Source organism: Lynx canadensis, chromosome B4 (assembly GCF_007474595.2).
Source record: "Lynx canadensis isolate LIC74 chromosome B4, mLynCan4.pri.v2, whole genome shotgun sequence".
NCBI lineage: Eukaryota > Metazoa > Chordata > Mammalia > Carnivora > Felidae > Lynx > Lynx canadensis.
The window spans coordinates 139676477-139699192 of record NC_044309.1 but is presented as its reverse complement, the minus strand read 5'-3'; positions in this window follow the sequence as shown (position 1 = coordinate 139699192).

Sequence of the window (22716 nt, the reverse complement as noted above, 5' to 3'; positions counted from 1 at the left end):
CTCAGGTGACCCGGCCCCTTCCCCTCCTTTGACTTCGGGACCCAGCTCTCGGGACTAGGACTGCTGCAGCCACTAACCTCCAGGAGTTTAGGCTCTGAGCGCACCAGGGTCTCGCTGGATGGAAACCGCAGGTGCGAGCCGTGTGCGAAATGGACCAGAGGGGCCCGAGACCCAGGGCCGGCTCCAGCAGCGCCTCTAAAAAATGGGCCCGAGGCACTCCACGGCCGGCTCCCGACCCCCACGCCCGCAGCCTGCCGAGCCCGAGGGCAGCCTGCACCTCCTCTCTCACACCGGAGGACACGGGCGCCCCGCCTGCAGGACGTGCGGCCCGCGCTCCGGGCGGACACCTGGCTTCCTCCGGCGAGACCTTCGCCGGCCGCTGGCTGTGGCGGGTGCGCGGGCAGCGAAGCGGTGCAGGGCCCGGTGGCGGTGGCGGGGGATGCTCAGGAGACGGGCGGGCACCTGGGTGGCCAGCCCCCTTCTCTCCTGGGGAAAGCGCGTGGCAGGAAGAGAGGACAGGAAGGCGTGGGCGCGAGGGGCAGGTGCACGGGGGCGGGGCCGCGTACAGCACCTGGGCGCAACCACGCGTGGGCTCAGAGAGTCGGGGCCCTGGTCACAGAGCCGGAGGGGGCTGAGGGGGGAAGCCAGCAGACGGGTAGGGTCAGGTGTGCGTGGGGAGGAGAGGTCGGGTGTCAGGCCCAGAGGGGGTCGACATCTTCAGACCCCGTGTTGCAAAGGTCGCTAAGGAACAGGGAAAGCGGGATGCGAAAGCAAGCGCAGGCCCCCAGGGGCCCCGAGCGTGAAGGAGGCAGCCGAGGTGCCTTCAACACCCTGTCCCCGGTCATCGTCAGCCCCTCCGGAGATGTGTCTGCTCCACACCCTTGACCCCGGATCCCACTATCCGCCCATGCGGACGAGGAGCCCGGGGCCCTCTCTGAGCCCGTGCTCTGCTCCCTCGTGCACCCCTGCCCAGGGGTAGGCCTTCGAGGCCTGCCCCACGCGGCCCTCCCCAAACTCTCTGCTCCAGGCGGCACCGTCTCTGGCCGGATTCTTGCCGAGGCTGCCGGCCTGTGCCCTGCACAGAAGCGTGGGTCAGCCATGCGTCTCCCTGCTCGGCGTCCGTAGTAACCTTATTTTACAGAGAGGGAAGCCCAACGTCCTCACATCAGGGCCCGTGGGAGCTGCCCGAGCACCGTGCCCCTCCGGCCTCACCGGCCTTGACCCCCTTCCTCTGGGAACAGCCCGTTCCTGCCAGGTTCAGGGCCCTCCCCACCCCGTGCCCTTTGTCCGGGCTTCCTCCTTTCATGTGACTCGTTCTTGCGTCTGCTTTGGGACTTCCCCCAAAAGTCACCTCCTCAGAGAGGCCCTCCAGGACTACAGTACCAAAGCTAGCCCTTCCGCCCCGCCAGGCCCCTCCCCTGCTTTTGCTTTCTTTCCAGCACCTCGCCCCCTTCTGTTCTTTATTTGTCCTTTGTCCTCCGCCTTCCTCACCCAGCCACCCCCCTCCCTGCCCTGGGAGCCGCGGGCGTGATGGGTGCATCTGCCCTGCCCCCACCCTGCCGGGAGGTGCCAGAGGGCTCCCGATGCACCGTGTCCTTGGATCGTGTCAACAAACCGGAGCCCAGCACGGCCTGCGTCCACGGGAGGCCCCGCGCCCCTGCGCGCCGCGGCCTGGGAGGCCTGGGGACCCCGGCCGGAGCCCGGCGAGAAGCTCCAGAGTCCGAGGCTGCCAGGGTCCCCGAGTGGCACGTCCGTCCTAGTGCCCCGATGCCCCGCAACGGTATACAGCACGCGGGAAGGCAGACGGGACGCGAAGCCGTGATTGCTCCGTGAAATCTGTTTCCTCTTTCTGACACGCGTTCTCCCCACTCGACTAATCATTAACTGATAGGTTGCTGCATGGAGATAATATCTCTAATATGTAATGCAATTTACAGAGCATAGAAAGTGCTTATGGAACACAGCTGCTCTTGGGGGTCAGCGACCTGTATGGAAATTGATGAAGAAACTGCCCGGCGGAGCCTGAGAGAGAGGCGTCCGCGCCCGCAGCCCGCTGTTTGTCTATGCAGAAGACGTCTTTGTAAATCACGGAGAAAGGAAAGTCGATGCATTTGCATCTTTACTCCCTCAAAAGCCCATTAGATGCACTTTATTTAACGTGAGGCTTGCTTGCTGTCCCTCACTTCGGGGGATGCACGAAGGGCGGGACCCGCCAATAATTTTAATCTCCGAAAAGTACATTTCTATGCTAATTTTTAATTACAATTAGTGCCAATGTCAGCTGTTAGCTGGGGTGACTGACTTAATGACCTGCCCGTGCCGGTCCACGGATGAGGGAGAAGGCCCCGGAAACAGCGACGTGGAGTTTAAGGGAGACTCTCGCACCCGGTGTGGACGCGTCCGTGGAAGCGCCAGCACGGCTGGTCACCCGCCACCTGTCCTCCGTGTCACGCACCTGCCCCTCCTCGTGAACCCACTCTGGCTGCAAGGAGCGCTCGCTCGGCCTACCCCTGTCCCCGGGGTCCCCGGCAGGATCTTGGGGACGCCGGCTTTGCGATGGGCCACAGCGGGGCCTGGTTCCGCTTCTCGGGGCTGGGCTCGATCAGCCTCGGTGGCCCCTGCTTTCAGGAAGAAAAATCCAGAAGCAGAGTCTATTTCTAGCCCATCAGAAGGACACTGGGAACTGAGGCCCCCGTACTGACTCGAAGCTCATGTTGTACTGGGGTTGTGGGTAAAGGCCTGTCACTTGGACAGGTGAGAGGGGATGTGAACTAGAGTGGCCAGACGGAGTCCAGGCAGGTGGCCTTCACCGGCGGCCGCCGCGATGCCCGTCCCCTCCCTGTGCTGCACCCCTGCTCTGGACGGGCCAGGGACCCGCTCTGAGTTCTGGGGCCATCCGCGTCAGTCGGGACCCAGGCCACGAGAAGCAGGACGGGCCCAGGGTCTCATGGAAGGCTGACCACACCCTCAGAGACCAAAGTCACCACCCGCAGCCAAAGCACGCTCGGGGGCCTCGCTGTGGGGTGCATGAGCCGCACAAGGTCTGGCCAGCCTGTGGGGCTGCGAGAAACCAGACATCGCCATTGTTTTAAGCCCAGAAGTTTGTAGGACGTGTTCCTCAACCGTAGAAAGCTTGAGAGTGACGGCCCCGTGCCTGGTTCTGCTCCTCCTGCCCAAATTCCCACAGGGACCCCAGGAAAACCAGGCGTGCAGGAGACTCTGGCCTGCAGCCTCGGGCTCGGGGACGGCGAGGAGGGGACAGCGGTCTGCACACCTGCTCTCAGGAGCTCGGGGGTGGGGGAGGTGGCGAGGAAGGCAGGCGGGGTCCCGAGCCAGCGGGGAGAGGGCTGGGCGCCGGGGGAGCCCCCTCCTCTCCCACGTCCCCCGCACCACCCGGCCCGGCCGGAGCCGCCCCCCCACTCCCTCCAGTGTCTGAGGCTCCCTTCATAATGGGAGCTGACAGCATATGCAAATGAGCTTCTAAAGGAACCAGCAAAAGTGGCAATTTTTCTCATTGAATCTTCAGATGAGCCGTCTGTCTCCCGGGCGCACGGTCTCATTAGAATTCCGAGATTAATTTTGTCCATCCGCATGAGATCATGGGTTTGAGTGAGGTTGCGGGGGGGGGCGTCCCAGGAGGGAGGCCGGCGCCCACTGCAGAGGCCGACACACGGCCAGCGGAGCTGTCCTGACAGCGCCTTACCATCCCCGGGCGCCTCTGTGCGGGCACGGTGCCCACGGCGGAAGAGGCCGGCCTGGCAGGCTCCGTGGCCCCCGGGGTGGGGGGAGGGGTCGGGGCTGGGTGTGCAGAGCGGCCAGAGAAAGGGGGCTCCCTGGGGGCCACAGGGACCCCCCCCCAACACATGCTCTCGGCCCGGGGACGGAAGGGCAGCTCCTGGGACCCATCAGGCGTGAGCAGTCCGCACACCCCACACGTATCGCTCCCATCGCTGCCTCCTGTCCGCTCGGAAACCCTCCGAAGGGCAGCACCGACCCCAGTTCACGCGGACGGAGACACCGAGAGGAGCAGCCTCGCCGAGCTCACCTGTCCCTCAGCGGTGTGGCCGTGCTGGGGTTCCAGCCCACACGGGTGCGATTCTGATCTCCACGCCCCGGGTCTCAGCGGCACACGCCTCCGGGCCGGGGCGCCAGCCATCGGTGTTGTGGGACCCCCGGGGGGACCACTCAGAGGACCCCGTCGGTGAAGACGGGAGCTCACCCTGCAGGACAGCCGACGCAGACTGCCATCCTGGCCCCACTCGGGCCAAGCACCGAGCCTCCTGCTGTGTCCCCTGCCCTGGGGCGTGCACACGTACAGAGTGTGACCCTGCCCAGATGTCTCCGATTGGACTCGTGTGCAACACAACCGACACAGGCCGTGAAAACTTACCCAGGTCTGGGGAAGGCAAGCGTCCGTCAAGGTGCGGACAAGTGCGCCCCACGCATCCGGAATCGTGGTTCTGCTGGAGTCCGTGGTAAGGAGCGGTGTTCACGGAGCATCATCTGCGTGCCTGGGGCTCGCTGTTCGGGGACCGCGTCGTCGTTCCAGCCCCACGGTCCCCCAGCAGAAGCAGACCGTCATGCGCCGGTCCCCACAGGGGAGGCCAACTCACAGGAAGCAGCCGGAGTCCCACAGCCGAGCGGTGGCAGCACCACAGCCACGTCGGGACGTGGCCGCCCTCGGAAACCCCGCAGCTCCGGCCACTGGCTCCTAAGTGACCGTCAGGCATGGAGGCCGCACGCCACGTCTCCTCCGTGGGGCTCCAGGCCCTTCCCAGCACCCGCCCGAGAAGCATCTTCAGACACGCGGGAGGGACCGGAGGAGCCTCGCCCCAGACTGGGCGCAGAGCGGGGAACTGTGGACATCGACTGACAGACTGTTAGGGGACGCCGAAAATGTTCTGCTTCACGACAGAATGGCTTCAAAAGAGGAAAAAAGCCCCCAATAATTTAGAAACAGAGCGGAAAACAGGGAGCCTAACCTGCCGCTCGGGGGTGGGCATTGTGGAGTCTGGTGCTGGGCTCCGGAGCCGGAGGGAGGCCGGGCTCATGTGATTCTCAGGGCCCCCGGCGCCCATGTGTCCCGGGAACAGGCCGCCGGCCAGGACTAGCCCACACCCAAGCTCCCGGCAAAGCAAGACGCTCAGCCCCGCTTTCTCTGCGTGCACACCTGCCCGCCCACCCTGTGAGCGCAGGGGAGAGTGGGGGCCGCAGCGGAGAGGCAGGGGGACGTGGGGCCTGCGGGCCCAGGCGTTGGTGGTCAGCCCGGACCTGAGACCCTGTGAGGCCTGGGCGGGTTCTGGGGACACCCCCAGCAGTCTCCCCGGTTTCAGAGCCCACGTTTAGCTACGGCCGGGGCCTCCCCACTCATGTCTGGGGCCAAAGGGACACAATTCAACACCTGCTCCTTCTGCCCAGTCCCAGCGGTGCCGGGGGCCCCAGCGGCTGCTGCAGGCAAAGCCTCTGCCCCTCTGCTCCCGGGAGGGCGGCCGAGGGGGGCTCCCGTGCGGCACAGACCCCTGCTGGCTCCTGTTGGCGGAGTGACGTCTGTGATGCGCTCTAGACCGCCTCCGCTTTGCTCTGGGGACCCACCTTGCTTCCTCCCTGGATCCTGGGCCTCACCCCCCTCTCGGTGCAAGACACCCACCCCCAACATCCTCCAGACTCCGAGTCCGCAGAACCTTTCTAAACTCAGCAGGTGCTCAGGACACATGTGTTGGCGGAGTAAATTCTCTAGACGTGTCTGGATCTCCTTCCCAGCAGCGGGCCCATCCGGAGGTCGATGACAGTGTCCCCGGCAGACCTGCACCTGCACCCCTGGCCCGTGCACCTGACAGGCTCTCAGGCCCCCGACCCCGACGTACACGCGTGGCCCTGCCCTCTGGCCTGGCGTGTGCACACAGCAGGGGCAAGCACACCCAGCCCTCCCCAGCCCCACAGCGAACCCGCACGTCCAAACGTGCCCGATGCGTCGCTAAGTGAGGCCGGGGGACAGGTGCTGCCCAGGCCCCAGCTGCCAGCGTGAGTGTCCACACCTCAGCCCGTCCCTGTGCTCAGGTCTAACGCAGCGGGGGGGAGGGCCCTCTGACCTGCACGCGGCCTCCCTACACCCCCTTGGATGAAGGGCAAATGGGCCGAACCAGGTGCCAACTTGGGTCACGGGGACCCCCCCCCTCAATTTTGGAGACTCACAAAGACTCACAAAGATGCAAATCAGGGCAACCAGTACAAATGCAAACACTTCCAGACCGAACGGGCAGTGGGCTTGTCCACCACCTCCCAGGGCTCGCGGGGTCCCGTTCCTGCCAGCCCGTGTGGTGCGTCTGAGCGTTTCATTTTCCTGCACTGATCCGGCCAGGCACTGTTCCTTCCCGGCTTGCGGCTGCGCCCGAGCGCTCCGATGGACGGTGACGGGCCGCTCGAGGAGAGGACAATCTCTTCATATTCTCTGAGGGCCTCAACTGAAACCGTTCGCCCTGCTCACCCCCCGTTTAAGGCCAATGTTTGACTCGGTGGTTTTGTGAGTGGCTCTTTGTAGAGGAGGACAAGGTGGCCTGGCTCAGGGAGGGGGGCGGGGGCCGCAGCCCAGGCAACTTTCGGGGTCCTGACCGGAGTGGGCCCTGCAGGAGCAGAGGGGAGGCAGACCCCCCTCACATTCGCTGGAGCCTCGTGGCTCAGGCACGGTCTGCGGGCTCTGTTAGCCCACGGTGAGGGCCACCCCCGCCCCGCGCGCTGGGGCCTTTAACCCCTTCGATGCTGAGTTAGGGCAGCACACCCTGGTGCCTTCGCAGGACCATGGGAGCAAGTGGGTCAGGCTGATGAATCCATCTGGGGAGAGAGGCTTCCCGGAGGAGGCGGCACAGGCTGAGGGCCAGCCGGCTGGAGGAGGGCGCCGACAGCCGAGATGCCCGCTCCTCGGGGACAGGGCTCAGGGGAGTCCTGGAGAAGCTTCTAGGAGGGTCTCTTGCTTCTCATCCGCACATGCATTTTGTTCACCAGGCAGGGTGGGGGCGGGGGATGTCCACTGGGCGAGGCTCCCAGGGCACAGGGGTGACTGGACGTGACACCCACCGACGAGGCCCTCCCAGACCGGTGGGTGGGCGGCTCTAGAGACGCTAAACACGGATCGCGGCCCAGGGAAGGCAGTGAGGCCCGGGCTGGGAAACCCAGAAGCGAACACGAGTTTGGGTCATTTTAATCCCGGAAAAACTGACTCACTGATGACCCATTGTCTTGGGCGTGCATTTTGTCCCCTGGCTAACCTGCCAGAACCCCTTCTCCCTCGAGCACCGGCCACCAGGACAGGGCCCGGGACCTGGGTGCCCTCCTGCCCGCAGCCCAGGAACCCCCCGCCCCCGCCCCTTCTGCCGCGAGGCCCGTGGGCCGCCGGTCCTGAGCCTAAGCGCTTGGCCCCTGCCTGGGAGAGGCGGGCTTGGCGGTGGTCCGGCCCATCCATCTCCTTAATGAGACCATTTGTCACTCGAGGGGCCGTGCTGTCCACCTGCCCGACGGAACAGGCCTGTTCCAGCCGGACGAGAGCCAGCCAGCCCTGGTTGTCGGGGTGCACTGTGCAGGCTGGCCTAGGGGCTCGGTCCAGGCTGCAGTGCCTGTAGAAAGGGGTCCGCTTGGGCCCCCCGGCTTGCTGTGGACCACGGGGTTCCCGGAGGTGCCCCTCCAGGGTCTGCGGGTCCATTTGCCCAGAAGCGATCGGTGGTCACGCCTCGCTCACGTGAGGGACGACACGGCCTGCACCTGCCACGTCTGTTCCTGGCTGACCCCAAGGACGCCAGCCGACAGTCACCCCGTCACCAGTCACGGAGAGGGGCCCCTTGGAAGGGGACGGGGTTGAGGAGGAAGGTGGTTCTGCCATACCCCTCCCCGGCTAAACAACCCTGGGGAAGTCATCCAGCCTCCTGGATTCTCCAGAAGGTTCTGAAGGGCACAGCGAGGCGCCCACCCCACGTCCCGCTGACGTCGCTCTGCCAGCTCCCAGTGGCTGGGGTGCTGAAATGCTGAAATGTCGGCCCGCTCACAGGGACGTGTCCCTTCGCTGACCTGCGGCCAACTCCGGCCAGGGGCCCGCCCCTGCAGGTGGAGGCCTGGGAACCCCGCACCTCCCCTCCTGGATGCACAGCTCCAGGCACCTGCCAGGCAGTCCCACAGCGAGCGTCCAGCTTGCCCTGGGCCGGCGCCTCGAAGGCACAAGAGGAGGTAAAGTGCCAGATGGGGTGGTCGGAGCGGGGGTGGCCCCCAGCCAGGCGGCTGCAGGGCCCTCAGGGGCCGGATGGGAAGACCCTGCCCCCCGAATTACCCACCCGCGCCCTGCCCCTTGGTGGAGCCATCCTGCCCTCCCTGGGGACGGCCAGGCCACCCTGGGGGTGGAACTCAGCAGAGCAGAGGAAGGGGGGCCCAGGATAAAAAGAAACAGGGTGTGCAGAGGCCCTGCAGGGAAGCACTGGGTGGATCGGAGGGAGGAGACCCTGTTAGGGTCCCGGCTCAGCTCCACTGTCCCCCATGTCCTGGAATCAAGGGGGCGGGGCACCCCCACGGTGGCCGGGCTTGGCGCGGGGTGTCCCAGGCTGGCCCGGGGCTGCTCCTGTCCCGCTCTGCAGACCCAGCGCCTTCCTGGGCACCTGCTGCCCCGCGGCTGCCTCACAGGTGCACAGACACATCATGTCCCTTCCCGGTTGCTCTGCTCAGAGACCCCCCACCAAGTAGAGCCGCCACACTGAGCAGCCCCCCCCCCCCACCACACACACTGCAGTCCCCGGGGGGCTCTGCCCCAGAATCCTCTGGGGCTTGTTCTTCTCGGGGAGACCCACCCCTGCTAAGGGCCCATGGGTCCACCTGCATTCCTGTCCCCAGACCTCCTTGTCCCCAGTTCTCTGGTGCCTCCTTTCCTGAGTTTCTGCTCAGACCAGCCTCTGTCCACGGGTTCCTCTCTGTCTTCCTCCCCGCTCACTTCTCTTTCCGCGGGTGGATCACCCACTGTCCTGCCCCCTGGAGCACGTCCCTCTGTCAGGACCACAGAGTAGGGACGCCCTGCAGCGACAGCCACACGCCAACCCACCGAACCTCAGAGACCAGCCCTTGTCCCCCCTCCAGCAGCCGGAGGTGTGGGCCTGGACAGCGGCCGGGGTGGTGGGCGGGGGCGGGGTGGATGGGGCAGGGGGTGCCGGGGGGGCTCCCAGGCTTGGGCAGCTCTCTCCTGCCCTCCGGGCCTGCCAGCTCCGGCCCGCGCCTGGACGCGCCTCCTTTGCCTTCTGAGGGCCCTGTGGGGGCCGCTGACCGAATGACCTGGGGGTTGACAGAGCACTTCCCCCATCAGACGGCACTTGCCGTCCCAGGCTGGTGCTCCCTTCCTGGTAGCCAGACCACTGGGGTGCACATTCTGAACCTCTTTTCTACAAGCCTCAGCGTTAGCCGTTCCCAGCACCAAACTGCCCACCGCGGGGTCTGCTAAGCTGACCGTCTCACCCCGCAGCGGCTCTGGGCCCGCAGCTGTTAGTGTCACTGGGTCAAGCGCTGGAGCAGGGCCCCAGTGTGGGGACCTCCTCAGCGGTGGGGCGCACGGTGCGGCCGGCCGTTCAAATGTTGCAGGGATTATCTCCCGCCTGCCGAGGCCCCCATTCCCGCCACTTTTTATCCATCGAGCCCAAGGTCACGGAGTGACTGGTGCCCGGAGTGTCCTGGGGAAAGCCCAGCTGCTATGAGGGCGGGCAAGACGTTTCCACAGCCTGGGATCAAACTGTGGCCCATCCCTGGCAACCGGCTGGGACCTGGCCCAGCTGCCCCTTCCCGTCTGTGCTGGGACAGGAACGCCGCCCCTGGTGGCCCAGCCTGTGGCCGAGGCTGACCGCCGACAGTCTGCCGGTCCGCTGTCACCCTCCAGGGCCCATCTGGTCAGCGGGGCCAGACTGGGCTGGCGAGGAAGGTGGGGGTGGGGCGGCCTCCCCCTCCGCCATTCTCCCGGGAGGCCGTGTGGTTTCCGTTTGCTCCCTCGGGTGGTGGGGCTGTCAGAGGTTTCCACTCGCCCTTTCCCACAAGGAGAGTCCCCCACCACGCAGGCCGAGGACCCGGAGGGCCCCGGGCCCCCCCCCCACCCAGGCCAAGACGCACTTGTTACCTGGCTCCCCCTTCCCCTCTTCCAACAGCCTCCGTGGGTCATGCTGGCCCGAGGAAGCCCCCTGCCGGCGTCCTGGTCCCAGTGAAGCCTGCATCACGGGAACATCCTCTCTGAGTTTACCCTCCCGTGGACCCGTGACCCGGGGACCCTGTCCCAACACGGTGTCCTGGCTTCTGCCCTGCATGTCCTGGGCCCACAGCTCCTTCCACGGCTGCCCTCCCTTCTGTTGGCAGGTGCAGCACGTCCCTACTGGGGTCTGTGACGGCCCAGCCTTGCTGTTGGCCTGGGGCCTGAGATGGAAGGGCTGCCCCTGGGGGTACATGCTGTCGGGTAGGGCAGGCACCTCCGTACCCCGCCAGCCAGGGGGCACTAGCTCTCGGTCTACTGTAATTTTAGGGGAGGCAGTCAAGAAACCCTAATCCTCTGGTGGGGACAGCCCTTCTCCTGCTGCAGGTTTGGGGTAGGTCTGTTCTTCCTCACTGGTGACCCCGGGGCACCACGCAATGGCGCTCCAGCCAGGGCCCAGACTCATCCCTGAGTTTCCCTGCATCCGTGAGGTCGGGGCCCCTCCCCGGTCCCCAGCGCTGCGGGCAGCTTCTGGGGGCAGCGCCCGGGGGACAGTGTCCCCTGTGGCCGTGATCCCTCCCCCCCCCCGCCCTGCGGCCTCTCTCACCCCCCTCCCAGGCGCCCTCCGCTGCAGACTGTGATAAGTATTCCAGGCCAACGTTCCCACGTTCCCTTCCCACGGTTCTCTGACCTCCTAATGCAGAATGATGGTGTTTTCTCCTGCTCGGCAGCCTGAACCCAGAACCCCTCGTTCCCCCGGTCTGCCCCCCGAATGCCAAGTAGCCCCCCGCACGCTTGCACACACAGCCGTCTGTGGGCGGCTGGCAGCTGTGGAGAAGCGATTACCAGGAACTAAGAAGAACAAGGTGCCGGGCGCCTGCCCAACAGTCTCGGAGGCGCTGGGAGGAGAGGTTCCCATCCTAAGCCCGGGGCACTTCCCCCATCCACCTGCTCAGACGGCCCCGTGTGCCCCGAAGGGCCCAGGCCAGGGCCCCACCGCGTGCTCACCTGGGACTTCCCAGACCAGCAGCGCGGACACGCACGGCCCTCCCCTGCCCCGCGCAGCTCCTGGTGCGGCCGCCTCCCTGGACGCTGTTTGGCTTCCGCTCCTGTCCCCCCCCCAATCCGTTCCCTTTGTCCCTTCACCCCATTCTCATCGCCCTGGTCTGGCCAGCCCTCGCCCACTGCCCTGCAGCCTCTCAGCCCAAAGTCCCTCGTCCCACAAACATCACTCCAAACTATCACGTGAGCCTCACCCGTGCGATCCCCGGCTAAGTCCCCACGTCCCGCCCCACGGGAGCGCCTCACAGCCACCGGTCCCTGGGCATGCCCCCAGGAGCTGCTCATGCTCAGCCTGCGGGACATCGGGCTCAGCTCCCACGGCCACTGGCCCCTTCCCGGTGACCACGCTCGAAACGCGGTGAGGAATCTGGTGGCAAAGACCTTTCCCCGTGGGGTGGGTGGCTGGGCAGCTCTGGGGGGACACAGTCCTGGGGACGTGGCCTCGGAGCTTGGGGGCTGCGGCTGCATGATGACCCTCCCTCCCACGGCCACCAGGAATTTCCTAGGGGCTCCTTGGACCCGCCCGCCCAGCTCCAGCGCTGGCCCCGCGGCCTTCAGTTGATGACCCGCCAGCCGGTGGCTTGTAAGACCCTGCACTGTGTTTCCTTTGAGAAGGAATTCACGCCCGGGGTCCCAGTCCCGGGGTCTGCTCATCGCCAACCCACCAGGAGTCCAAAGGGGACTGTGCGTGGGGGCTCGATGGACGGCCTGTAATTTAGTCTCCACAGCGGGTCCACGGGGGAGGGAAGCCCAAATCGGGGCCCACAGGAACCCCGAGGCCAGGCCCGGTCTGCAGGATGGAGGCTCTTCCTGTCCTCGGGGACACTCGTCTCCTGCCTGCGGCACAGGCAGACACACAGACCGAAGCAGACAGACACATGGACCGAGCCCCGGATGGACGGGACGGATGCCAGCCTCACGAAAATCAGCGCCTCCGAGCACCTCAGCCGCAGCTAATTGCTTGCCATCGGAACCTCCTTAATGCGTTAGCGTGTTTCCCGAAGAGAAAAATAAACATGTGCCCTACTCCATGGAGCGCGTCCAAGGCAACGACAGCGGAGCAGACGCTCTCCACGGCTGCGGGACGCGGTAGGTCCTGCCCGGGGCGCGGAGGCCCCACGTGGCGTCCCCGCAGCCCTGCTCCAGGGGCCCCGAACGCAGGCAGGCCAGGGAGGAATGCACCGTGTTCTTGGTCTCGCCCAGTGAGCCCCCAGCCTGTGGAGCTGGAAAGAGGAGAAACGGGCAGGTGCCGTACAATCCCGATTACAGAAGGAGGAGGCAAGACGGATCCAGGTGTCGGAGGTCACGGCCGTGCAGACCCGCGTGGGGGCAACGCCAGGGAGGGCGCAGGGAGCCCTCCGCGCTGAACACAAGGGAACCTGGCCTGACGGGTGGTTCACGGAACCTCACAGACCGACAGTCCTCGACAGGCAGGGCCTTCTGGGATTAGACATGTTGACCGAAAACCGGAAAAGCATCTCGACTGCAGCCCCTCCCTCCCTCCTCTGTCTACGCGGCCTGGTGAATAGCTCAGTCTTGTTTCCTGTTGCTCTGAAATCCCCAACCCGAACGTGATGCCCCGCACAACTCGCGGAAGACATCACAGGAGGAAGCGTGACTGGCCGCGTGTGGCGATGAGTCTTTAATTTGTTTTTTTAATGTTTATTCATTTTTGAGAGAGAGAGACACACAGAGCGTGAGCGGGGGAGGGGCAGAGAGAGAGGGGGACACAGAATCTGAAATGGGCTCCAGGCTCCGAGCCGTCAGCGCAGAGCCCGACGCGGGGCTCGGACTCACGGACTGCGAGATCACGACCTGAGCCCGAGTCTGAGGTCGACGGACTGAGCCCCCCAGGCACCCGGGTGATGAGTCTTTAGATGGGACACGGAAAACGCAAGCCTTGCGGGAAAGGTTACCAAGTTGGACTTCACTCAGATGGAAACTCTCTTCTGCCAAAGACCCTGTGACGACCCGTAAGAGAGAAGCCGCACGCGAGGACACGTCTGGGGAACGCATCCCCGACAAAGGCCTCGTGGCCCCAAGTACACGAGGAATCTTGACCTCAGCAATCAGAATGTCACGCAGCTGAAAACCAAGCAAAGGGCCTGAGAAGAGCTTCACCGAGAAGAGGTGCGGAGGGAGAGCACGTGTGAGCAGAGGCCCCGGCGTTTGTGGCTGGGGAGTCCCAAAGCAAAACAGCATGGTGACACGGACGTCCACGATGGGGGGTCCGGGAGGAGACGCACACGGCCGCACGGGGCCCTCGCTGTGTCCCGACGAATCACACGAGGTGACAGTCCATCTCTGGAGGGGCCGTGGGGACACGGGTGTGCACCGGACAACTTGGGAGGCGGGGGGTCCTGCGGGACCACAGGCGGGAAGGAGCGCCGTCCTCGGGCTCCTGAGGTCGTGTCTGCAGGACGAGGCACGAGGCGTGAGCTGTGGACCGCGGGACGAGCTCACAGAGGCCGGCGAGGCCGCGGCTCCCTGGGGGAGGGGAGGGAGGGGCCGTCCACGCGGTGACGGCCTCGTGTGGACACGTGAAGCGTGAGCTCGTGCTTACCCGAATATTCCTGCGGACAGTCACGTACACAGGTGCATCTGTGCGGCGACCTCCTTGCTCTGCGGGAACCTGGAAGTGGGGAGACCCCAGCGGCAATGTCCTCGCCTGCACCTCGATTTCCACCAGTGCTTCCCACATGGAGGAGCCTGGCTTCCGGGGGAATGGCTGCTTGCGGGACCAGGGGTGGGGGAAATAATCAGCCTGGAGCATCTTATAGTGAGAAAAAGTAAGGAGGTGGTGAGGAGGAGGGAGGGAGGGAGGGGGAGGGGGGTGGAGGGAAGGAAGGAAGGAAGGAAAGAAGGGGGAGGAAGGAGGGAGGGAAGGAAGGAAGGAGGGAGGGAGGAAGGAAGGAAGGGGGAGGGAAGGAGGGAGGGAGGGAGGGAGGAAGGAAGGAAGGAAGGAAGGGGGGAGGGAAGGAGGGAGGAAGGAAGGAAGGAAAGAAGGGGGGAGGGAAGAAGAGAGGGAGGGAGGAGGAAGGGGGGAGGAAGGAGGGAGGGAGGAAGGAAGGGGATAGAAGGAGGGAGGGAGGAAGGAAAGAAGGGAGGGAGGAAGGAAGGAAGGAAGGAAGGAAGGGGGGAAGGAAGGAAGGAAGGAAGGAAGGAAGGGGGGAGGGAAGGAGGGAGGGAGGAAGGAAGGGGGGATGGAAGGAGGGAGGGAGGAAGGAAGGAAGGAAGGGGGGAAGGAAGAAGGGAGGAGGAAGGAAGGAAGGAAGGAAGGGGGGATGGAAGGAGGGAGGGAGGGAGGAAAGAAGGGGGGAAGGAAGAAGGGAAGAAGGAAGGAAGGAAGGAAGGAAGGAAGGAAGGAAGGAAGGAAGGAAACAAGGGGGGAGGGAAGGAGGGAAGGAAGGAAGGAAGGAGGGAGGGAGGAAGGAAGGAAGGGGGGAGGGAAGGAGGGAGGGAGGGAGGAAGGAAGGAAGGAAGGAAGGAAAGAAGGGGGGACAGAAGGAGGGAGGAAGGGAGGAAGGAAAAGGGGAGGGAAGGAGGGAGGGAGGAAACGCAGTGCTGAGCATATGTTAAAGGGACACAGGAGACGAGGGAAGGGACACCTGGTGGCCAAAACCAGAGCAATGTGAGCCCCACAACAAAGCCGCAGGGGACCATGACCTCAGTCTGAACGTATATCCACGAATTCATAGCGATGTAAATAAGTGATGAAATAAATAAGAGAAAAGACACAAGTCTCTGTGCACAACAGTCACAAGTAATTTGTGTGGACAGCCGCTGTGTCAGAGAGCTGTGACGGAACCCCCCTGCCCCGTGTCCGTGCACACGGACCCCCTCCAGAGAGGACGGGATGTAAGGGGAAGAGGACGACGGACCCGTCCCCGCCGTGTGACCAGGATGGACACCACGGGGGCCAGTCAGCTGACAACACGCATCCCTGGGGCGGCCCGGCCTCCCTCAGAACAACCACCACCCCAGTGAGAACAGCGCCTGACAAATTCCAGGAGAGGCCGATCCGATCCACAGAACACCTGCCCCGCCCTCCCCCAAAACTGGGGAGGTCGTGGGGCCGGAGAGGCCGTCCCGGCCCCGAGGAGCCGCAGGAGAAGCTGTCCTGGGTGATCGGGGACAGACACCTGGGGCCCTGCCTCACCTCCTGCCCTCGTCCCCCGGCCGGGCCCCACCCCGAGGACTCCCATCCACGGTCCCAGCGACGCCCCAACTCCAGCGCAGTTTGGCTTCACCCGAACCCACCACACCACCCCTACCACCGCCGCTGGCTCCCCACTCCCCGCCCTCGCCCCTCGCCCCTCGCCCCTCGCCCCTCGCCCCGGACTCCACTGGGGTCTGCTGCTCATGCCGAGTCCTGACAGCGCCCGGCAGGTGAGGGGCGCCCAGCGCTTCGGAGCACCTGGCCGAGCACGGGGTTTGGCGGCCTCCTCGCAGCCCCTCACCGTGGCGGGGACCCCTCCCTCCCCTCTCAGGAGACACGGGGTTCACCCCAGGCGCAAACGCAGGCGCTAGGCCGCCGTGTGAATGACGGAAAACCCACGCCTTCCGGCGCCGAGCAGAAATTGCACCCGGGTGGCCACGTGCTCGCCAGGTCCCTGCGCGCAGGGCGCTGCGTCCTCGCTAATCGTTGCAGCTGCTCAAAATACACGGTGGTCCGGGAACGGCGCCAGTTCCCGCCCGCTGTCGGCGGGCACCGCGCAGGCCTGAGCGGCGGGGCCGGATCCCGGCTGCGGGCGTGGGCCAGGGGCTGCACCGGGCAGCGTCCCAGAGAACCAGAAAGTTCCGGGGAGCACCTGTCCTCCACCGAGGGGCCGTTTCTGGTGCGCCCGCCCCCACGGTCCGGACGGTCCCCGCAACCGCACGAGGCCTCGGAGAACTGGCTCACCTCGACCGACACTCGTGTCCTGCAGGTGGACAGGAGTGGAGGCCAAGGACACAGCGGATCGACATCATCTGCCAACAGGCTCGGCCACCGGGAACCACTGTGCCTCACCGGAGGCAGCAAGGACACGTCCCCGCGGCAGATCCAGCTGGGGAGGGGGCGCTGTTAGAGCTCAGGCTGATTCCTCCTTCTGTCCCTGTGCCCCTCACTGGGCCTTGGGAGGTGGGGGCACGGCCAGCTGCAAAGCCACCACGTTGAAAACCCTGACCTCCCGGCAGGGTGACGTGTCAGCCGGCCGCTGGGCGCGGCGGGTCAGGGAGCCCGTGCCCGGACCAGACGGCCGTCGCGGCCTCGCCTCCACACCGTCAGGATGTCAGCGCAGGAGTCCCGAGAGGTCGGCTGCTGACTCTCATCCGAGGAACCAGCTCTTCAGTGGCCCCCACCCCCCAGCCCGGCTTCAGGCTCCCGGCTCCCAGCTCACCCGAGCCTGGGCTCGAAACGCGCTGCTTGTCCCGAGACGGAGCACCATTCGTCTGTAGGTGGCTGGCCCCCTGGGGGCCGTGCTGACTGTCCCTGGGCTCGGCCAGGCCCAGGGCGCTGTGTCTGCTGGCCTAGCTGTGAACTGCTCCCCCAGGGGCCGGACACAGAGCCTGGCGCCTGCTGTGAGCCCGGCACAGGCTTCTCACCCGAGATGGTCAGCACACGTCTCCAGTTTGCAGATGAGGAAACCGAGGCGGCCACGTGCGGCTGGCTGGAATTAGCACGTGGGCTCCGTTGGGTCTTCAGCTCTCCGGGGAAGCGGTGTCACCCGGGGCGTGGGAGGCAGGGAGGGAGGGTCTCTCTCTTCCCGGCGCCTCGTCCCTCCCGACAAGGACCACCAAGCACAGACCACCAGCTCGTCCGTTTCCCCTGGGACGGCGTGTGGAGGCTGGAATCGCATGCGGCCGGGCCTCCGGATCCGGATGATTTTCTAAGGACCTTGAAGTCGGCGAGGACGGGAGATGACTGGCCAGCGAGGCCAGCGTGACGTGGAAGACGGTGAGGACCAGAAGCCTACGACACAGGGTCACAGACACGACACGGGTCCCCGATGCAGAGGACACGCCCTCCCGGCAGGGAGGACACATCCAGGGAGCCCAGACAGCGGGACCCGTGGTCTCACAGAGGACTCCAGAGCCTCGGCGTTGGCAGACCAAGGGGACCGGGGGCACAGGGACACGGTGTCCCCACGGCAACCACCGTGGACTCCTCCTGGCCACCACGCCCTGTCCACGACGTGGCTCTGTCCCCAGGTCAGGGGCACGGCTCCAGAAATTGGATCATGCCGTTCCCAGCAGCCCGACAGCACTGGACTTGGGTTCAATCTTACAACGAACGGTAGAAAAGAAAAGTTATCTTCAAGCCCACCTGACTCTGAGGGCTGAGCTCTGTGCCCGGGGGGGAAGATCACGTGCACATGTGCGTGTGTGTGTGCGTGCGTGCGTGTGCACATGTGGGTTCCCGGGGGACAGAAGAGGAGAGAATAACCTGCAGGCAGTGGCCCAGAGGTCGGAGCCCCCAGGGAAAGCCCCCCGCTCCCCACCCCGGGCCCTGTTTGCTCCCCTTCCAGGCCCCTTGCGGGCAGAGCCCCGGTTGGCGCTCACAGGCCCCTTTGCTCCTTTGCAAGGTCCAGTGTGTTCAGTGTAGACCGCTAAAGATTCTAAGGGGCTTGCGGAGTTGACTTCTTCCCACGTTCAGTGTCAGGGCCTGGCTCTCCTCCCCGGGCATCAGGCCAGGGGCTCCCCCCCCACAACTCCAAACCCGGCCTGGGACCGCGTTCTGCAAAAGGGCCCCTCCGCCTCGGTGTGGTCTCCGTTCGCTGCTTCCTCAGGCCCGTGAGATTGCATCCACCCGGATGTCCTGGGATGGAATGAGGGCCGCAGGCCTCAGGGACACCCCCCCAGGTCACGAACCCCCTGGGTGACCGCCAGCTCCCGGGGACTGATGTACGGGTCGCCCAGAACCCACAGGCGTCCTGTCCAAAGACGGAGAACTACGGGCGGTGGGGGGCAGCAGGAGCCCTATAGGACGAGTCTGCCGCCCGGGAAGGTGGGCGGGGACCCATCGAGGCCCGGGGGGCCTTGGCAGGTGACCTACACTGGGCAGTGGGGACTTCCCCACCCGTGCCTCAGTTTCCCTTAGCTGACAGGGTCAGCCCCGAGCTGAGGGACAGTTCCAAGTTCCTCCACCGTGCCCGAAAGTCCCCTTGAACCGAGACCTGCCTACTCCGCACGGCCCCACCCACCCGGTGGCTCAAGACAACAAATGAGCCCTTGGTCCCCTCGGCCCCCTCCCTGCTCAGGAAGCAGTGACCTCCTCCCACCCGGCCCAGCTGGAGCTGGCGTTACCCACACGCACTCACGCACACGCGCACGGTCCCTGCTCCTCCTCCCGGTCACCCCGGAGGAAGGCGGAGCCTCCTGACTCTCCCAGGCGTCTGGCCGCCGCTCGGCCCCTCCCCGCCACCTGCTCTGTCTCGGGGTGCTGACCCACTGGTGCTCCTCTGTTCCCGGTGTCCCCGTCCCACGTCTGGACCCTCGGACGGGGCCCAGCCTGCTGAGCTCTCCACGTGGGCTTTGGATCACGGTGCCCACGGCCTTAGGAGCGCTGCGATCACCAGCGGGTTTGCGCGCCACACTGTCCCCGAGTCCTCAGACTCCGTCTTCAGACGCGGCGCCCACGGAGGGCGGCTCCAAGAAGTGTCTTGTCCCACCTGAGGGTGAGCACCGGGCGTTCTGTCTCAGAGACCCCACCCCAGCCAGCAGACAGAGACCCGAGGGAGCCCGCGGGAACCCCAGCGGGAACCCCAGCGGGAAGGGCGGCCCTGCCCTCCGTGAGTGGGGGCCGCGGTCCCGTCTGCCACACTGATGGCAACAGCGTCCCTTCCATCTGTGTCTGGGCCGGGAGGCCGTGCCAGGGGCCTGCCCCTGGGGCCTTCTGCACCCCTTAGGAGGTCACTGAGGCCACAGACCCCAAAGGCGGAGCGAGGCTCTGAACCTCTCGCAGGCCTCAGTCTGCAGGCAGGGGTGGCGTGTGGCTTCCTGTCCACTGGCCTGAGCTCTGGGGCCACCTGCCCCCCTCGGGCCCGAGGCAGCCCCCCCATCCCCCATCGGGCCCAGTGCCCGGGAAGGCTATTAAGCACAGCTAATTTACTCCAGCCATTTAGGGCGTTAAATGGACATCAGGGCAGGGGTGACAGAGATGAACCCCCTCCCCCTGGAGGCGGCCTCTGGGTGGGGACCTCCCCCCCCGCAAAAGCTTTCTATAAATGGTTCACCTTCAGCTCTTCCTGGGAGGCCAGGCCTCCGCTGGCAATGACGGAAAATCCATACCTGGCACTTTTATTCTGAGAGGAAGCGTCTCCTGTGCTTGTAAATGATCAGCAGAGACCTGCTCCGGCTGTAAGGAACGAGCCGGATGGCCCGGGCCACTCTGCCCCTGGGCCCCGTGGGTAGTCTCCATGACAATGACACCAGCTTCCCAGGGGTGAGAGACCAGCCCCGCCCCCACCAGGCAGACCTTGCCACAGCGCCCCCTTCCTCAGGGCTCAGGCGCCCAGTCACCTGTGGCCCCGCCTCCAGGAGCCTCTGGTGGGAGGGATGGGGCATTTCGAGGGCCAGCCTTACCCCGTGTGGGGTCCTGGGACTGCGAGGCAGGGGTCGCCCATCTGACGTGTTTCCCGACTCAAGTGCCCACTGCATCGATGGTCAGAATGCCGTGACCGCTGCCCCGTCGGCCTTCCACACGAGCCCTGACCAAGCCCACCAGACTGGGAAGCGGAGGGTAAACTGAGGAAAGGAAACCCCCAGAAGTTCTGGCGACGACTGCTGTTTTAGGGACGCGGTGTGATTTGTGATCAGAGAACTGCTTCTGCCTCCAGGGACAAGGCCTGTCCTCTAAGCACCCTGGCGGGAACTGCCCTGGCCGCCCCTCCCCGCTGTCCTTCTGTGCCCTGGCCCTTCCTCTCCGCTGTCTGCCATTCCCAGGGCCCATCTGTGAGCAGGTTCCCTCCAGGAGCGTTCCGTGCGGCAGCCCTCGCTGGCCCGGCACACCCCGGTCACCGTCACCACGTTGGGACCCCTGCCCTCACTGGCCCAGTACACCCTGGTCACTGTCACCGTGCTGGGACCCTTGCTGGCCCAGCACACCCCGGTTACCATGCTGGGCCTCCCGGTACTTCCTGCCTCGGCCCCGTGCCTGGACCCCTCCGTGGATGCGGGAGAAAGGAAGCAAGGCAGGAGAGTGCTCCGGACCTGGGGTCCTTTTTCGGGGGGGGGGGGCAGACACACTTGACCCCTCCAGTCCAGAAGTGCAGGGTGGCTCAGCGTGTGGCCAGGGCTCCGGGCCTCGGTGTTAGTCCTCTCGCACCACGGAGAAAGTAGCAGAGAGCAGGCAGAGTCCTGGAGGCCAAGGCCAAGATGAAAGGGCAGGTCTGGGGTGAGCAGGGCCTTCCCCGGGCCGGCCGCCTCCCCTCTCTGCCCACGTGGCCGAGACGGAGCCCTAGGCTCTCTCTCTGCCTACGGGGACCCAGTCTTGCAGGACCAGGGCCACCCCATCCACGACCTCATCTCACCTCAGTGAGCTCCTGAAGGTCCTGCCTCCACACGGCCACCCTGGGGTCAGGGTTTCCATGTGCAGGCTGGGGGGAGGGGACACAATTCAGGCTGGAGGCCGGACAGAGGCGGTGACGGGAAGCAGGGTCCCCCAAGGAGGGGCGCCGGGACCCAAGGCCAGGAGACACTAGGGAGCCCTGTGTGTCAAGCCGTGGGGCCAGCACCAAACTCACGCTGACAGTCACACACCTGCCCCTTCCCAACACCACACACGCCCCGCCAGGTTGATTTCACTGGTTGGTTTTTTATCTGAAATAATTTCAAGCTTATAGAAGATCTGCACAGACAGCAGGAACGGGGGGGCAGCGGACCCCCTCCCAGGGAGGGGTGGGTGGTCTTCCACCCACGTGCAGGCATCCTCTCCCCCCCCGCGGCCCCCCTACTCTTTGTTTCCTGAACCAGGTGGAAGTCAGTGGCCCCACTGACCTTACAATGTCTGGTGGGCATTTCCTTAGGTCAGGACCTCTTTCCAAACCCAGGGCACAAGGAGGGACCTGGGGACATCCCACGAGGACACGGAACCCTTTTCTGATCTGCAGCGGCCCCTCCGTAGAAGGACATCATCACCAGAAGGGGCCTGGAAGGCCCTGGCCCCTTGTACGCACCCCCTCCCCGTGCCTGTAGTTGGCTCAGTCATGCTGTTTTCTGGGCGTCTTCCCAAATGCGGGGACATTAATTCACAGCACACGAGCTCATCATCCAGGCCCGCGGGGACGTCGCCCAGAAGGCCGCTGCAGACACAGAGCTCCCAGCCCCGGCAGACCGAGGAGGGGGGCGGGTTCTGCAGGTTGACAGACCCCCCTGTGGGAGTCGCCCAAACTGTGGTCCTCAGCTGGGAGATGGTGGTCCGCCCCGGGTGTGGGCGATACTCACGGCCTGGGCCCCCAGGACACGTCAGATGGAGCCAGTCGGGGGACAAGCTGGAATCTGGAGGCTCCCTTACCGGAGCCCGGTCCAGGGCGGAGGGTCCGGCCCCGCAGGAGGAGCGGCCACTGGGCAGGCTCGATGGAACCAGTCCTGTGGGATGGCCCGTCGCTCTACCGGACCCTCGAGGTCAGGCCCAGCGACGGACACCGTCCCCGGGGTCCCCGAGGTTGTAAACCCACTATCCTCAGACACGGGATGAGTTTTATGCACAATGTGTTTCATCACTGGGATTATTATTTTTTTAATTTTGGAATTAATAATCCAAGATTTCTCTACATGTTTTATGAAAAGCCCTATCTTCCATTTAATGAGCTCTATGCGACTAATCAGAAAATAAAACTTGAACAGCACAATCATTTAGTGGTAGGACAGAGAAGGAAGGTGAAGGAAACGCACTGAACTGGGAGGGGCCGGAGGAGGGCCTGGCGTGGGGAGGGTCAGGAGGGTCAGGCGGGAGGGTCTCACAGGCCTGAGGGTCAGGCTTTCCGCTGCTGCCTTAACTTCCCCCGCACTGGGTTCAATTCGCGCCCTAGACTGCAAAGCCACCAGGCCCGGCTCTGAATTGGGGACGGGGCAGCGAGGCTCCAGCCTCCGCCCCAACAGTGAGCAGCTCGCGGAGGAGGCCAGGTGGAGGCCTACCGCAGGGCACTGGCGGCCACCGAGCGTTTGCTTTTGGGAGATTTAGCTTTTAAAGGCTTCAGAGCTGAGCCCCCCTGGGCTCAGGTTGGTCTTGGACTTGAGAGCCTGGAGCAGAGCTCTCGTTAACATGCAAATCTCTCCGGGCTGAGGCCTGACCAAGTGGCAGCCGTCCATCAGCAGGACCAGAGGGGACAGGGTACCGGGAGACACGGGTGAAGGGGGTACAGGGGCGTGGCCTGGGGGACACTGTAAGGGGGACGTGGGACGGGCTGGGGGGCCTGCTGGGATGGGGCCTCTAGCCAGGCCTGGCCTCTGCCCTGGGGCGGGAGCCTCCCTGGTCCTCC